Source organism: Lissotriton helveticus, chromosome 2_2, assembly GCF_964261635.1.
Source record: "Lissotriton helveticus chromosome 2_2, aLisHel1.1, whole genome shotgun sequence".
Taxonomy (NCBI): Eukaryota; Metazoa; Chordata; class Amphibia; order Caudata; family Salamandridae; genus Lissotriton; species Lissotriton helveticus.
In genome coordinates, this window is record NC_136060.1 from 469,826,693 (window position 1) to 469,844,313 (window position 17,621).

Sequence of the window (17,621 nt, forward strand, 5' to 3'; positions counted from 1 at the left end):
GGAAACCTCAAGGATTTTCAAAAGGTGACCCTAAGTTTGTAGGGTCTCAGAAAAGATGACCACCCTAAGATCAATATTCATTTTTAAGCACTCCTAAGATGGGAAAGTTTGCTCAACAGCTGGGAGTGCAGTGCCTTCTCGGGACTGGTTCCATGGCTGCAGTTTATGTGTCCTGAGCTTGTTTAGGAAACACAGACACATGATTAATGATGTGCAATGCTTTGTCCAAAGGAGAGGATGGATTGATGAGTGAAAGGGTGGCTGGATGCATGGGTAGAGTGAAAGGTTGGATGGATGGAATGAAAGTGTGGATAGATGGATGAGAAAAATGATGGATGGATGGATGATTGAAAGGGTGGATGCTTAGGCGTCAAGAACCCTCAACTTTAGCAGCTACAGGGGGTGACCCCCAACTTTAGAAAGGAGGGATGGATGGGGAGATGAAAGATGAATGAGTTAAAGGATGAATGTTAGGATGGATGAGTTAAAGAATGGATGGATCATTGGAAAGGAAGGTGGAAGGGTGGATTAAAAAAGGAGAAATGAGTGAAAGGGTGTATGGATGATAAGAGAAAGGATGGATGGACAGATGGATGGGTGGATAGATGAGTGAAAGAGAGGGTGAATGGGATGAGTGAAATGGAGAATGAACAGATGGATGAAGTGAAAGGGTGGATTGATGGATCAAAAGGGTATATGGATTGATGAGCAAAGTATGGATGAGTGAAAGAATAAATGGGTAAGTGAAAGGAAGGGTGGATGGATCAAAGGGTGGATGGATGGATGAGTGAAAGTGAGAGTGAATGGGAGGACGGGTGAATGAAAGCATGGCTGGATGAGTGAGTAGATAGATGAATGGGCGAAATGGTAAATGGATAGATATATGACTGGATGGGCGTCCGGGTGGATGGATGATGGATGGCTGAGTGAAAGGATGGATGGGTGAATAAGTGAAAGCATGGATGGATGAATAAGTGAATGGCTGAATGGATGGATGAGTGAAAGGGTGACTGGACAGAAAGGGTGGATGGATGGATGAATAACTGATGGATGGACGAGTCAAAGGGTGGATGGAGAGATGGATAATAGGCGGACCACGTGTAGATTGACAAATGGACAGATGGATGGACAGACGTACTTGATGAATAGTTCTGAAGATGTTTGGATGTGGAAGGACAGATGGAATGAATGGTAAAAGACTGAATGATAGATGAAAGAATGAATGCCAGAATATAAAGGTGAAATTGTGGATATCAGCAGGCAGATGGAAGGATGAAAGAATGAATGAATAGATAGATGCTTGGATGGAGGGGGCAAGAGAGCTCTTCTGGGGAGGATCATGATAACTGGCTTTGCTTCATTGGTGCAATAAATAGGAGCTTTGGTTCGAAGTGGGGTATTTTAATTTTCTGGCTACTCCCTTGCTAATGGAGAAGTATATCAGAGTTGTGAATATTACAAGACCCCCTTCCCTGATTTTAAATTTCCAGACTACGTAATGTGTTGAGTCAGGGTAAAGTCGTTTGTATAATAAATACACTCATTTTACACGGTTCTGCCCGCAACCAGAAGCAAGAATGGGGAGATAAATATAGGGGTAAATCTGTTGAATGGATCATTCCTAGAAATGTAGAGGTTCAGCTGCATCTGCTGAGGATCACACCGCCTGTGATGATCTTTAACTGGAGTGGAGCTAGAAGATTACCTCAAAGAGGCTCCACCTGTAACCCCCCCTGCAAAGTCAGCTTCTCTGGTTGCAAAGCAAAGAATTCATATTGGGGCGTGGTATTTAGGCTCCTGCCCCAAAATGGCCGCCCCAAAATGGCCGCCCCAAACATAGCTGGATCTTGTACTCTCATAGGATTCCTACCGGAGCACTAGAAGCTTCCAAGAAACCTTCCCTAACTCTTGTTGTGTTTCATGCTGTAGCGGGTTCCGTTACATGATTCTAAGAGGGGTTCTTGACTGCTTATGTCTCTGTGCATGGAACCACCTAGTACTAGAGCGTCCCAACAGAAGTCAGAGCGCGAGAGTTTGTCTGGAAATGCCGTCGCTTTATTTGTTGCCGCTCTAAACTGAGAGCCATGGGCTGGACTGCACAGGACCCTGTGGGATCAATTTGGGCCACAATTACCTGCTAGACAGATGGTGGGCGCTTGACACTACATGGACAACAAGATTCCTTTCAAGGATGATGTCAAAAATACTACAAAACTTCATGGTACCAATTTAGTCCCCTCCTCAGTACAAGACCATTCAATATCCTCTCCATCGTCCGAGTCCCTTTCCCACTTCTCACCACTAATATGATCTTATCCCACCGCCCTACGGTAAGTGTACTGGCTCACCCACACCTAATTCCAGCCATATTGTTTAAACCCGACTACTTTGCACCAATTCCTCTCCATAGCTATTTGTTTCCAAATCACATACAATGTAATGATAACTTCATATGCTTGGGAGTTTTGAAAAATTATTAAAACTAGCAGCCTCTTTGCTAGTGGATGCATTTAGCTTCCCACGATAAGAGTCCAAGGGCAAGAATTACATAATATGAATAAGCAATTTGCAATGGTTAAATATTTGTAAATGTTAAATGCATTTGGACCTGGCAGGGTTGTAGTTATCAATGTTGTAGCAGATGCAGTGGCACTAGGGACCTGGGGGGTGTGTGGGGTGCTCTGCAAACGAGATAGGGAATGGGGGCAAGTTTCCTGGTTACGCTAGAGCCCATGGCACCATGATATGCCTCTGTGCCCACAGCATGCCTTGCATTTGGCTGGCTGCAGTCAGGGTGCCCCCTCACGAGTATCATCATATGTGCAAGGAAACAATGGGATCACGTGCCGAACCTAAGCACCACTGTAATAGGAGCGGGGGAAGTAAAAGACCTTTTTCATATAAGCCTCCCCGCTCTAGTAGTGTCAGGCTTCACCATCGGGTTCGCCCCGGCTCCTAAAGGCCAGGGTGGGCTCGGCCATATTCCAGGGAGCTCTTATGAAGACTATCAAATAGGAGGCATAACTTAAAAGATAAAAATCTTTAGAGTTATAGTTATAAGTATCAATCTTGCTGAAAGACAAGGACCGTTCAAGCCAATGGTATAGGGCTAAAACAAGTTGGTGTTTTAGGGTCAAAGCACCATAACATCCTTTCGAACCCTAATGTAGTTTTTAATCTTTCCCATCCACCCCACTAATAAAGGGATACCTTGGGAGTGGAGAAGGAATTTTTAACATTAAAGTTTTGGCCCCTATTTATTTGTCTCCATTAGATCTCCATGGAATATGGTCGAGCCCACCCTGGCATTTAGGAGCCAGGGTGAACCCAGTGATGAAGCATGACACTACTAGAGCAGGTGAGGGTTATATATAACAACGTTTCTTTTCCTTTCCCTCCTCCTATTAGAGTGATACGTAGGTTTGGCACGTGATCCCATTGTTTCCCTGCACGTACAATGATACTCCAGAGAGGATACTTTAAGGTCAGAAGTGATCCCATAGGGAGGATGTATTCCTTTATCCTTGGTTAACACCTTCTGTGCTTCATGACGAGCTCATGACGCACAGTGGCGCTGTGCTAATAACGAGCTGAGCTCGTCATGACCGCCGCGGCCCTCCCATCTGGAGATAATTCCCCTGCTGTGCTGAGCGTTCTAAAGGAATGGGCGTGGTGAGTTCGTCATGAGCACAGCGCCACCGTGCAGCGTGACAAGCCAAGCTCGTCACAAGCACTGCAGCGCTGCGCGCGGCCACCCTCCCCCCGCTCAGCGGGGGAATTAGCCCCGCGGCGAAGGGGTTAAAGGGATCTCTCTACCCTTTTGGTACTGTGGGGCTCCCCTGGATCTCCGGACCTCCATGTTTTGAGTGCAGTCAGGGTTGCCCTGGCACCAGCATGCCAAGAGCATAACCAGCAGCGGCCCATCCATATGGGCAAAGGTCAGCCTGAGAGCCACTCTTTATTTTCAGGTGACGCAGCCAGGAGCCAGACATGAATGAATGAATACCTTCTTCTATAGCGCATGGCTACTCTTGAGCATCCCAGCACTAAATGCACATGCTCCCGGCTGCCTGAGCTGAACTTTGCCTGGCTGAGGATGTCACAGTGCCTGTGGGCATAACCTTCTAAGCTCAGCATAGGTCCTCGGGGCCCTCCCCTCGTGATGAGAGGGAGAGTCAGTACCTAGGTGCTTCAGTTTTAAGCCCTGAAGTGCCCAGGGCTGAGTGTCTATCACAGATACCTCGTCACAGAGGGGAAACAACCTTTACAAGGAAACTTTTACAACACAACATCCATTACATAGCATGCCATTACAACGCAACCATTACAACGCATGACACTACAACGCATACAATTACAACGCATGTCATTACAACGCAGTCCTTACAACGCATACCATTGCAACGCATACAATTACCATCCCACACTTACCCTACTGTTGCACCCCCTGGAGTTAGAATAGTTATTTTTACCCCTACACTATCCAACACTTACCCTACTGTTGCACCCCCTGGAGTTAGAATAGTAATTTTTACCCCTACACTATCCAACACTTACCCTACTGTTGCAGCCCCTGGAGTTAGAATAGTAATTTTTACCCCTACACTATCCAATAATTACCATACATGCAATGTAATGTTATGCGTTGTAATGGTATGCATTGTAAAGGTATTATGCGTTGTAATGGAATGCTTTGTAAAGGTAGTTTTAAAACATTTGTTGTAATGGCATGCGTTGTAATAGAATGCGTTGTAAAAAATGCGTTGTAAAGGTGTGCGTTGTAAAAGTATGCATTGTAACGTCATACATCCGTCACAGAGTAGGTAGGGTTAGCAGTCTCTCTGACCCTATCCCACTCTGTAATGAGGACATGACTGTCGCCTCCTCTCATTGGCTGATCTAAAGTCAGGCAATGAGGGGCGGCAGCAGTCCCAACCCTCCTGGCAACGCTGAGACCCCCCCACCCCCAAGAGCTGCAGCAGTTAGCTGTTTAGTTGTATTTGACTAGTGCATGTGTGTATTTATGAATCTATGTGTATTTGTGGGTGAGTGTTATGAATGGGTGTATGTGAGCCTGGATGTGAATGCATGGGTGTGAGTGTGCGTGTGCTTGTGTGTGTGACCCCGTTGTAGTGTCCTCTCCATATTCTCACCCACACACGAGACTCGTCACGCAGGTTGGTGTCATTATATCTTTATTCATCTGTCATACAGCTCAGCCCTTTCATGTCTTCTCTCATCCCCGATCCTCGTTATTCTGTCCCGTTTCCGCCCCCTTGACCGGATGTGGTGTCCGGTATCTCTCGTCGGTCCAGCCTGTGCCCCATGCTCCTAATGCCCCCGTACAGGGCATGACACCCGTCCTCCCTAAGCTATGCTTACCAGCCACCACCGGGTGTAATACAGGCCCTGCAGCACCCACGGTGCAGGGGGCCCTAACCCTCTAGGGGGCCCCCATTGACCCCAAGATATATGTGTAAGATCTGGGCGCCTCGGGCCCCTCATTGCATTCTGCAGGGGGCCCCATCATTTTGAGTTATGCCACTTGGAGTGTGCCAGCTGTGCGAGTGCACATGACTGTGATTGGTACAACGCCAGGTCCGCGCCATTTTAGGTGGGGACACGTGACTTGAAGCTCAGTGGAAGAGAGGCGCCCAGTGGGTCTGTTTGACCTCAAAATGGAGTCAGGGCCGAGCATACGCAGAGTACAAGCAGTGCAGGTAAGCGATGCAGAAAACGTCTTTAGATCGTGCCTGTAAATGCATAATTTTTTTAACGGATCCTTTTAAACTGCAAGGATTGACCTGGCATGCCCTGCTCGGCTGTATTTGAATTCGAATCTTAAAATGACGTACAATTAACATCGACGGCAACAGATACAGCTGCATTAACATACATCAAGCTGCTCGAACTCACCCTTAATAAACAGTAATCAGAGCTGCGTCAGCGCAGACGCCTGAAGCCTAATTAAGAGTGCCTCATCTAGGGGCCTTAATGATGCCTGATTTGCGCAGCAGTGTCTTAGTGTAATTCACGAGCCGCCCAGGCCTGTCCAGACCTGTGTTCAATGTGCACATCTCTCCTTCAGGAAACAACTCAAGACCTGGCTGTTCGAGCAGTAGCAACACCCCCTCCCCCCAGCGCCTTGAGACCCTCACGGGTGAGTAGTGCGCTATACAAATTCACTGATTGATTGATTGATTGATTGCATATAAATGTGCATCGAGTGAATGGAATGACTGAATCCAGTCATTTTGAATCCCTCTATTCCAGCATTCGTCCTGCATACATATATTTTCTATTTGTATTTGAGTGTCCTTCTGTGTCCTCCATTGCTCCCTTTCTCTAACACCTCTCCATATCTGTACACTTGCACGGTGGTATGCTACTGTGCACTTATTGTCATATTCAATATTGTCAAACTAAAGCTGAGCAAATGACTCCACTCACTTTAATGTTTGGACCACTCACTAGTGTTTTTCATTACTCCTGTTTTCTCATCCTCATCCCAGGGCTATGTTGAGGAGGGTTCGCTTCCTTCGTCCTGCCAGCCATTCGTAGCTATTTATTTATTTAAAAAGGTTTTATATAGCGCTGACTAGACCCGGAGGTATCAGAGCGCTTCACATGAATATCAGACCATAATTGCAGGTTACATCATTACAAAGGTTACACAGTTATTAGAGCATGGCAACATAGTTACAAGTAAGGGAAAAAGCAGGCAAGGGGAGGGATTCCAGGGAGGGGTGGGAGGGTAAGAGCAGGGGAAATAGACAGAGAATGGAGGAGGGAAAGAGGAGAGGAGGGTGAGCGACACAGCATGGAAAGAGGAGGGGGAGGGTGGCGGGGACACAAACCGGTAGACGAGTCAAAGCTGCGTCCAAAGTCCAGTTAGCTGTGATCCCAGGGGAAGTGGTATCACTTCCCTATCTCTGTTGCGAGAGGCTCCCTAAGCGCAGTGGACTCTCTCAGAGGGATTTCTGAGATTCCAGGCCTACATACTGGATCAGTTTAAGAGTAGTAAAGTTAGGACTCCTAACTTTAGGACTCCTAAATGCCTACTGTGAATCAGGGGCGGTGGGTGACATTTGAAAGTGGTGGGGGCGCAAAATGATTAGCATACTGCACCGTAGCGAGCGAGTGCAGCGAGCGAGCCCGAACCCCAAAAGGGGGGTTTTGGGGGGATAACCCCCCCCAAAAAAATTTGAAAAAAAAGAAGAAAAACCGTGCATTTTCAAGCAAATTTGAGAAAGCAGGAAGGTTAATAAAGCAATTGTGAAAGTGCAGGTATTACATTAATAGATGGCATAACATAGGTAGCTGCTTATTCTGTATAACGACAGATTGACCATGCACGGTTCTACAGCATATTCTAAAGCAGAACAAAACAAGTGGAACTACCCCTCCCATAAACCATACAAAAGAGGATGAATGAACTAGTCAAATAACAAAAAACAGGGGAGGAATAAGAAACATACATGGGCAAAAAAGCGAAATGACAGAGCAAAATTTACAGCGTGATAAAGAAACCAGTAAAATTAATAAAATATCAGATATGCATGTAATAGCAACCCAGCGGTAGGCTGCTCTCCCTCCTAGAGAGGGTAGAAGAACTACAAGGGCTGGCTACAGAGCCATGAACACAGTTGGATGGCTCTCCGGAAGAACCAGTGCACAAATCTGGGGGAGACCCTAAGATTATGTGGTTTTAATGCATTCAACGCCATGTATCTGCAGCAGAAATGCTCTGGGTCTGAGAGAAGCACTGGCTTTTGAGAGATTTTGTTGCTGCCGTCTCTTGCTCAGGAATGTGTGTGTTCTCTTGCTCTCTCCTCTGTGTGCTGCTTCCCCTTTAGTTTCCCCCACCTCGTCACTTTCATTGTTGCTTCCCTCTACTCGTCCATAGCTTCCTCCGCTCGTCCCCATCCCGCTCAACTTATTATAAAATATTTCACCTTTTCCCCATTAGCCCCTAGCCATTTGTTGCCTGGCACACCTTCCCATGCCTTCTAACCCTTTCCCAACACTCCTCAAACCTTTTATCTCTGAGTTTTTTGTTGTTTGTATTTCCATTTCGAGGTTGCTGTGTGCGGGTGTGCTTGCACAACTAGGAGCCGGGGGCACTTAGGAATACTTTGGTAATACTTTAGCATATCCCATTAAAAGCGTACATCCATCCATCCCTTTAAAAACCACATCCACTTTGGGAACTGATGCTTGTCACACAAGTCCTTTCAGCCAGTGAGAGATCAGTGGTCGTTCAATACTCAAGAGGCAAACTTGAGGCAAAGTTGGCAGGGTATGCTCAGACGCGAGTCCCTTGCTCACTTTGCCACTGGAGTCAAGCAAGCCCGGCTGAAGACTGCTGTAATGCCAAACCGGTCCTGGGAAGCTTGATTGCAGTCCAGGGAAGACATGGCTTGGCAGTTCGGGCTGGACTGTTCCCATGAGGCATAGGGTCAGACTGATTTGCATATGGCCATGTCTGAACTGGGGTGGCGGAGTGGGCTAAAAAACTGTGATGGATCAAACCCAGATCAGTTGACTGGGGGTGAGTGTTTGTATTGTCAACGCTCCGTCCATCACCACCTTTGGTTTTTCTTCATAAATGAAGGGAAGCATTTTTTAAATACAAAACACTCACAATTGAATGTTCACATGGAACCTGTGTTGCACAAACTACCTTTAGATGTATGTCCTGTTTTTTCATAACTCACATTACCAGAAAGACATGGGGGAGGTGTACTTTCTTAAAGAATGTGACTGGGCTGCAGATGGCTACTAATTTCAAGAGACCTGTAATTTTCAATATACACATGATTGTGTTTTGCCTCCTTTGGATCGTCTTACTCTCAAAAACAGCCAACAACTTTCAAAAGCAAGATCAAAGTCCTGAAATACTCTCCTAGACTGCAGTGGTTCTAAAATATCACTTCCAGCTGTGGGCCTCAGAAATATTCTTAAACCTGCTGGTTGATGTTTTATTACTGAGTCACCTGCTTTACTTCCTATGCCCTTATGGGACTCTAACAAGTCCAAGAGGCAGTCTGGCTCTCCACTCCGATCTCAGGCCTATGAAATGTAGAGTTGAGTGATTGCAAGCGGCATCCTGCACAGTTATTGCCTTACACTGACTTTTATCACAACAGCTAACATTTTACACACTGAAGTAGTCAGACTTTCAAAAACTAGGCTCCCTTCCAATTTCAGTCTTAGCATTTTTCTCACAAACTGATTAATTCTGGAACTATGTTAGAAAACAGGTACCGCTGTCAATGACATCAAAGAGTAATTATTAAATGTATGGATATTCTGTCCAGGGCCACCTCAAAGGAATTTATACATGTTACTAATATGATGTGATCATTCAGTACAGCGAAATTGCAAAGGACTGTTGTGGACGTGGTAAATATCAAGATGTACAGGCAACTTGTCAACATTAATTGGAGACCCGTGGTTTTGTTTGGCAAAAAATGATGATAGTCTAGATTTTACTGTCTTAAAACTTTCTTCATGTCAGTGAAAGTTAATTTGTCCCCACCACCAATGCTGTGCCCGTCTCCCCCCCATGATTTAATGACCCCGGTCCGCATCTCAAACAGTGCCCATATCTTTATGTAACTCTCAATCCCGTGCCTCACCACTCACCCTGTGACCCTCGCCAGCCGACAGAGTGACTCACCATATTCCAGGAGCTCTTCGTCTTCTTCCACTCGGTGTGAGCCTGAGTTCCTCAGCATGTTAAGGCCGAAATCTGAAGCACACGACACGAAAGAGATGCCAACCCCGGCCGCGACAGAGCTCTTTGCTGGACAGGATGTCCCCCCCCCCCACGCGGCATCCAATGGGATGCTGCGCCGGTGGACCAGCAGTGCCAGGATTGGCTAGGGGGGCCCATTTGCTGCTCGCCCTGTCGCCCCTTGTAAACCCGGGCTGTGTCAGGCGAGCAAGGTCCCGCTGGGGACCTTACAGTGCGGTGAGTGCGCATGCTTGTGCAAGTTGCAAACAAACTTGCACTTGCGCACTACGGTCTGCTGCAGCCTGAGTGTGTGGACTGTGTCACTCAAGCTGCAGCAGGCCACCCCCCCTGCGCAATTCCCGGCGGCTGCCGCTGGTATTATGTTACAGTCACAGTAATTTATTTATGTAGATAGGAATGGAATGGATTGCGGCCGGCGGCCGCGATGCGGGTCCATGTGGCTGGTAGGGCTACGCCCCTACGCCCCAATGGACGCACCGTGGCTGTTGTGAATACCAAAAGTCTTAAAGTTAGGATATTCTCAGTTTAGGAGTCCTAACTTTACTCACTCTTACACTGAGAAAAATCCTAACTTTAAGACTTTCGGTATTCACAGAACGCATTTAGGAGTCCTAAAGCTAGGACTCCTAACTTCTGTGAATACCGAAATGAGTAAGTGCCTTCTGTGAATACCGAAATGAGTAAGTGCCTTCTGTGAATACCAAAATGCCTTCTGTGAATACCAAAATGAGTAAGTGCCTTCTGTGAGTACCAAAATGAGTAAGTGTCTTCTGTGAATACCAAAGTGGTAGTAAGTTTAGGATTTTGTCTTAAGTTAGTTCTGTGAATTGGGCCCAAGATGTGCATGCACTGAAGAGATTAAGGTGCCTATTTACGAACTTGTCACGCAGGGCAGTGCAGCAAGTCACCTGGCTGCACTGCTTGACCGGAAAAGGGCAGGAATGTGCTGTATTTAAGTCAATACGGCACATTCCTGCCTTTTCCCCTGCGCTGGCGCTCTTTTACGGCCTACCGCCAACGCAGGCACCCCCTCGATTGCATGTATTATCGTTTTTGTGCAGGAAGGGACACCTTCTTCCACAAAAAACAATACTTTGAGGTATATTCATATTTCTATGTGTGCTGCCGGATGCACACCCAGGTTTAGAAATCTTTGAGAATGTGGGTTTGCGTGACAATGCATGGCTGGATTCATGAGAACACCCATGCTCCACCCTTGTAATGCCTACCTGAGGAAAAGTAATGCAAGGTAGCGCTATGCGCTTCGTTGCGTTACTTTGTATTTACTAAACCATGCAAAGCAGCGCAAAGTTTGCATTTCTTAGTAAATGCCAAAACGGATTTTGCGTTGAGGCCATGCCACAAAAGTGATGCAATCCAACGCAAAATCATAGTAAATCCGGGCACTAGTTTTAGTAGAAAAACAGAAGCTACAGACAGCTCTAAATGTCTTAACCAATGTAATTTTTCACATCTTTTCCGCCCCTCCCTCTTAATTGTCAGTAGGAAATAGTAGTGGAAGGCTGGGTATCCTGCTTTTTGCTGGTCCCACCCACCACTCTCCAGTCTCTGCTTGATGTTTCTGTGTGTCTGCATGTCTTTCCTTGTAGTATCCTTGAAGTGCATGCACTTCTTTCTGAATGGTGCTCAGTGCTAGAAAATTGGTCTCTGGTCATTTGTGGTTGTTGGACTGATTCAATGTCGAATTTTATTGTTTAGTTAATAAAAGCAATAACAAAGTTTATTTAATATATCATAGTGGGCACAGCAACCACCGAAGTCCAATTTTACTGAAGGGTGCAATTCATAATACCAGTAAACATTAGGTTATAGAAAAAAATATATTTTAAATTCTAGAAAGCTAGAACAGGCAATGACATAACCTAAGACAGGTTGGCAAAAGTGCATAAGTGCGGGTTGCTGGTCTGAGGCACGGGTAGTTGTTAGCCAGAGCAGCATAAGACAGGAGGGCGGTGGGACCTGCCATGCAACCAGATGTTGCCAAGTTTCTTAGTGCAGGAACCAGTTATGAATTTTTTTTAATGGTTGTTAGGCACCCAAGAAATTAAGTTGATTATAAAGAAATCATTTAAAATACTATAAACTAAAACAGACAAATGTCACCCAGGGCAAAGCAGTAAAAGTGCAATAGTGCTGATTGACAGTTAAGGCATAAGTAACAGCTATACATAGGCAGCACGAGACAAGAGGGCTATTGCTAGGGCCGTATGGCTAAGTATTTCCGGGTTTCTAGTGCAATAATCAGTTATAAGTTTCTGAAAGTAGTTTACACAGTGAGAGATGGTGGGTCGCCACTGAAGATGAGTTCGGAGGACTTTAACGAATTTCCCACACCTCGATAAGGATCTTGCATCAGCGTGGGAGCGCATTCACAAAAAACAAATTAAAAATAAATCCATGAAAATTCTATTCCATGTCCAACATCCCCGGTGAAACAGGCACTCCCGTTGCACGTTTTGACACTTGCTGAACCTCTTCACCCAAGGTCATTCAGATGTAAGTACAAATAAATAGGGTAAAGCACTATATCTGCTGGTGAGTACTCACATGGATGGAAATCCTGCAGGCATTAAGGGTCCGAGTGCTGGAACCATTGTTTTATCAATGGGACGCAGAAATCTTTTGGGCAGCCTGAAATCAGGGCCCAACATACTTTGAGCTGGGGTTGCTGCAGCACCCTCAGCACATCTGGTTCCTGCACCTACCTGGCACATCTGTATCCAAAAGTGGTTCAGGCAATCACCTGTCAGTTTTGCATGCAGATTGCCAGATCATTTCCACATGTTCATTTGGCTTCTTTATGGAAAAGTCTTTGATTTGGGTCCTGGTAGTTGAGGCTCATGAGAGGCGTCAACCTGACAATGCTCTCAGCTTAAATCCAGTGGTTAATTTGTAAAATAAAAAGAGCCGGGGCTCTTCTCAGGAGGCAGCGCTAACAGGAGAAATTTGCTGGTGTAAACTCCCCCCGAACTAGAGCCCCGGCACTTATTATTCTGGAGAGGACTTTGCCTAATGGCTAGAGCTGCCGATTTCGGAGCTGGGGAACCGGGTTCGAGTTTCAGCGTGGCTCAACATCCAGTGATTCTGTGGAAAATCAGGCTGCCTTTCAAATGAGTGTGTCCTTAACTGGTGCTATAAGCACCGGTGCTGAGGATTAGCTGCAGGTGCTGAGCACCTGCAAGCACCTGCTCAAATTAAGCACTGCTTAGATCATTAGTATTTCAAAATACGATGAACTATATCTTCATGAGGCGCATCCTATTGAGATGGACCAGAAGGTACAATTTAGGGCCCTGAAATGGACGTAGCGACACCTTTGTTATTGGTTGTCGTGGTGACTCTTAGGTTTGGTTCAGTAAAGTTTCCCAAGTGAAGTCAAGTTTGGTTTAGGTAAAAATGCTTGATTGAGCTAGTTAGCACGCTGCTTTCCAGGAATAGGGTACCCGTTGGGTGGGAGATCCTGCGGCTTTTCCAAGGACACCCACTGCAACCCCTCGCCGAGCAGGTAATAGGTGCAAGGAAGGTGCACGTACAGAGAGGTAGCGCGACAGCCAAACCAGTACTCTGGTGCGGTGTTGGGTAGGCCTGGGCAGTAAATTCCGTTCCGCTTGCGGAATTAGCAGAATTTGGGTAATTTTGCGTTCCGCGGAAAACATGGAATTGGCCAAAATTCTGTGTTCCGCGACTTCGCGAAATTTTTTGCTTGTTCACGTTATCAAAATGCGTGTTCACGAGATATTTCTCCTCGAGCACGCAAACAGCGATTGCGAACAGCAAAAAAGCATCGCCCGGAGCACTTACAGAATATGGACTTTTGATCGTGCTGGCGGCAGAACAATCTGCCCGTGAGCGCGTTCACAGCTTTTATAGGGGAAAAATGGTGTTGTCTGAGGATTTATCAATTTCGCGCACCCTTCGTATTATACTTTTGGTACTCTGGTCAAGCAGGAATAATCTTCCTTCCCTGCAGTGCCCTCCTTTGCACAACAGTAAAAATTGACCCAGGAAACTCTGTAGTTTGTGCTCCATAGATTTATTCACTCACTCACCCTCCATCTGCACTGCCTCATTCTTTCAGACTCAGCGAAAAGTATAATTACGAAATTATTCATATCCTTCCGTGGATCTGCTTTCTAGCCGTTCTGTGGCACTTACAAATGTATTTGTGGTTACTGAGCTGTGAAATGAAATGAAATGAAAAGGCATTTGTATAGTGCGCGCCGACTCCTAAGAGTGTCTGAGCTCAGAAAGTAGGAAATCCTGCTATCAGAAAGAAAATGATCACCTTGTTCAGTTTGTTGGAACAGCCTGGTTTTAACTTCTACCTGACAACATCTCTCTCCTATTTTTCAATCATCCTCTTCTCCTATATTGATCTCTCAGTTACTTTTTCCTCCTTCTCTCTTCTGATTGAAATGCCTTATCCTATGTGAGTAAACTGCACAATGTTAATTTTGTCTTGATGTGTTAACATACCTTGTAAAGCGCTCTGATACTCTCGGGTCCAGTAGCGCTATATAAAACCTTTTAAAATAAATAAATAAAATAAACATGCCTTCGAACCAAGAAACGAGAAAGATTTTCCACCAGTTCTGGCCCAGCAAATTTTAGACCCAAGGCGTGTTATTTCCATTATATATTGTGTGAAGTGCTGAGTTGGTCCACTTCTTGCAGCCTCAGACATTTTGAGAAGGATTCACAAAAAATATCAAACTAAAGCGTTTTAGATTTACACCTAGGAGCAGTGTCAGGTGCAGATATTTTTGAATTCTGTGGTAAGAGGAGGCAAAGTGGTGCAGATTGCCGTGCAAACCTGTGAAATATTGCGGATCCTCTTATACCTGCCGTGCATGAAAAAAATGGTGAGAGGCCGCCAACGAACTGCATTTTACCCGATTCTTTGGCAGTTCACGGTTCTGGGGCCATATTATCAAGAAAGGACGATACATTATCGCCGCTTTTATCGGCAGGAAACTGCCGCTAAAGTGGCGATAATGGGCTTGATAATATGCCCTTGTGAATTTCCATAGAAACCCAGTTTAACACCAGAACCTGGGCTTCTATGGGAATTTACAAGGGCATATTATCAAGCCCATTATCGCCACAGTTTCCTGCCGATAAAAGCGACGATAATGTATCGCCCATGCTTGATAATATGGCCCCTTGTGTTCTATCTGGACCACGTTTTGCTCACCAAGGATCCCACGAAATGCTCAAATCTGCACATTCGTCCTGGTTCGGATGCAGACCGATTTTGGGCCTTTTTTACCCAACAAGTCCCTTTTTTTTGGGACTTGTTTGTAAAAAACGCCAAATTTCACCCATTTCAATATTGAACTGTTTCGCGTGGACCCCTAAGTCAGATATGTTATTATTTTTGTTCTTCACAAAACCCTAAGCAGTACACAATTATAAATTTGCAAACTTCTGTGGATTGTCAATAGTGCAGATTATGTACAATTTTAGGGTTAGGATACAATTGCATACGCGTATTTTCTTTTTCGCCACATGTGAAACATGTCTGTGAATTGCCACTCATGTGCGACTGTGTTGGGTTCAACACAGTTCACTGGCCATCCATATGCTTAAAGTGAAAACTGCTGAAAATCCACTAAAATGATACATCTTTTGCAATTGTGATCTGGGGTCAAAAAATTGCTCAAATCCTGATACCAACGTTTTGCAGTTATAAATTGTAAATTTCTGCGCCAAAGAGTTTTGGTACCTATTCCTGGAGAAAAAAAGTAGTTGCGTTGGAAAATGTGAGTGTGATGCTTAAGACCCACAAGGAAACTTTGCATAATCACACACCCTCTTCCCACCTCCTCGTTGAAGAACTGGTACCTCTGATCTACCGCTTCTGCCCTCAAGATCCAAATTTAGAAAGAGCAGCCTGCGGTTTGGCTTCTTGCTTCCTGAGGATGACAGTGCACAGCACAAGCTGACTGCTCTGGGTTTCTATTTGTGTCACCCTTGGCTGTCATGTGACCGACTGCAGTAGTTTGACACAGAAACTGACAGTAGACGGAATGTTAATTACCTCCTTGCGAGGCACATCTGGAACCATATTTCTTGCCTTTTCTAAAACTTCACATACAACTGACAGTTGTATCTTACCTCACCAAAGTTTCTAGATTTAATTATGTATGTTGTATCAATTTATTTCTGTCCGTCACTTCAGAGCTCTGAACAAAAACAGTGTCCAGAGATTCTGAGGGGCATATTACCAAGGGTGGCGATAGGCAATTATCGCTGGTTTAGCGTCCGTTTTCGGCCGCTAAGCGGCGATAATTCTATTAGCAAGCTGTCGCTAACTGATGTTAGCGACAGCTTTTAGGTGACAGCGAGCGGTTTGGGGCCCGCTTTGCATGACAGCGATGTTTATCGCTAATGACATGCAAAGTGGGTGTACCCAACCAGTTAGCGACTGAAAGCAGTCGCTACCGTCGCTATCGCCTATTAGCAAGGCAGGCGTAGCGATGGAAATATTCCTGCTATCGCCAAAAACCAACGCCTGCTCAGACCAGTTCTTAGCCATGTTATCCAATTGGAGGTGGATAACATGGCTACGAGCATTTTGTCGCTAATGCGTGAATATCGCTGTATTCTCAGCGATATTCATGCAAAACGTTGCTAATAGCATGTTTTCTCCGCTAACATATCCAGCGATAGGCAGCATTAAAAAAATCATAGCTAAGCCTATTTAGCGATAAATATCGCTACTTGTTGGTAATATGCCCCTGAGTTCGTCCAGATGGAAGACCCTGAATCTGATATTCATTTATTCGCCCCCCTTGGTGAAGATGGTGCAAATTAAGGATAACTACATCCATTGTGCATTATAGATGGATCCAGTCGAACACCATTCGCAAAAGTTCCGTTTTCAGGAGTTTCCTGAATTAAAGATAGTCCTCTTTAGCTCGCAAAAAGTGTCTGAGTATCTTTTACCATACTTTAGTCTCTTGAATATAAGTTCTGTCTTGCCTTGTAAAAATACAGCTATAAGGTCACCCTGGTAAAATACCTGATCTAAATCCCTGGAGAGCATTATTTTTCATTTCACTGTGCTAGTCTCCCTCTTGCAGAATGGGGTCAAGTGCACCCTATTGAAATCCTTATTAGACATTTTAGAGTGACTTCACCAATATCATAGGGGTAGCGGAAGTGACCTCACATATTCCTTGACCTTTCTGATGACACCATTAGTGAACGCAAATAGCTTTTGACAACAACCACGTTGCTGGATGTAACATTCTACAGCCTTTGACCCAGAAAGCATCAAAAGATGTGCATGAAAGAATTCTAGAACAAACAAAAACAAGTGCCAGTACTGAACACTATTTGCCTCCTACTGGATTACTGGTACCAATGCAAGTCTGTCACAAGTTCCATGCAACATCAATTACAGCAAAACTTTTTATTTTAAATTCTTTAGCTTATTTTGCAATAAATATTTACACAAACAAATGAATAATCAATGAAACAAATACAACGTATAAGGAAAAACCATTACTTCACAAATTGCACAACAAATTAAAAGACACCACAACCACTCAATTTACTCTTTCATCCATTCAACATTCATTCCTGACTCATCACCCACTCCACAGACTCACCAAGTTCACCGAAGGGTTAAACCTCATTCATTCACAGTTTTCTAGAGAGGTAAAACCCAAAGGGGAACATTACGCACGTAGCCAAACAACAATAAACTTTACTACCAGATTGAGTAAAGAAATGCACCAAGAAAATCAACAATGTTACCAAAGAATAAAGTGCATAACAACTTAATTTGAAATATGTTTGTTTGATTAAACAATGTTCTAGGTCGACGCGTTTC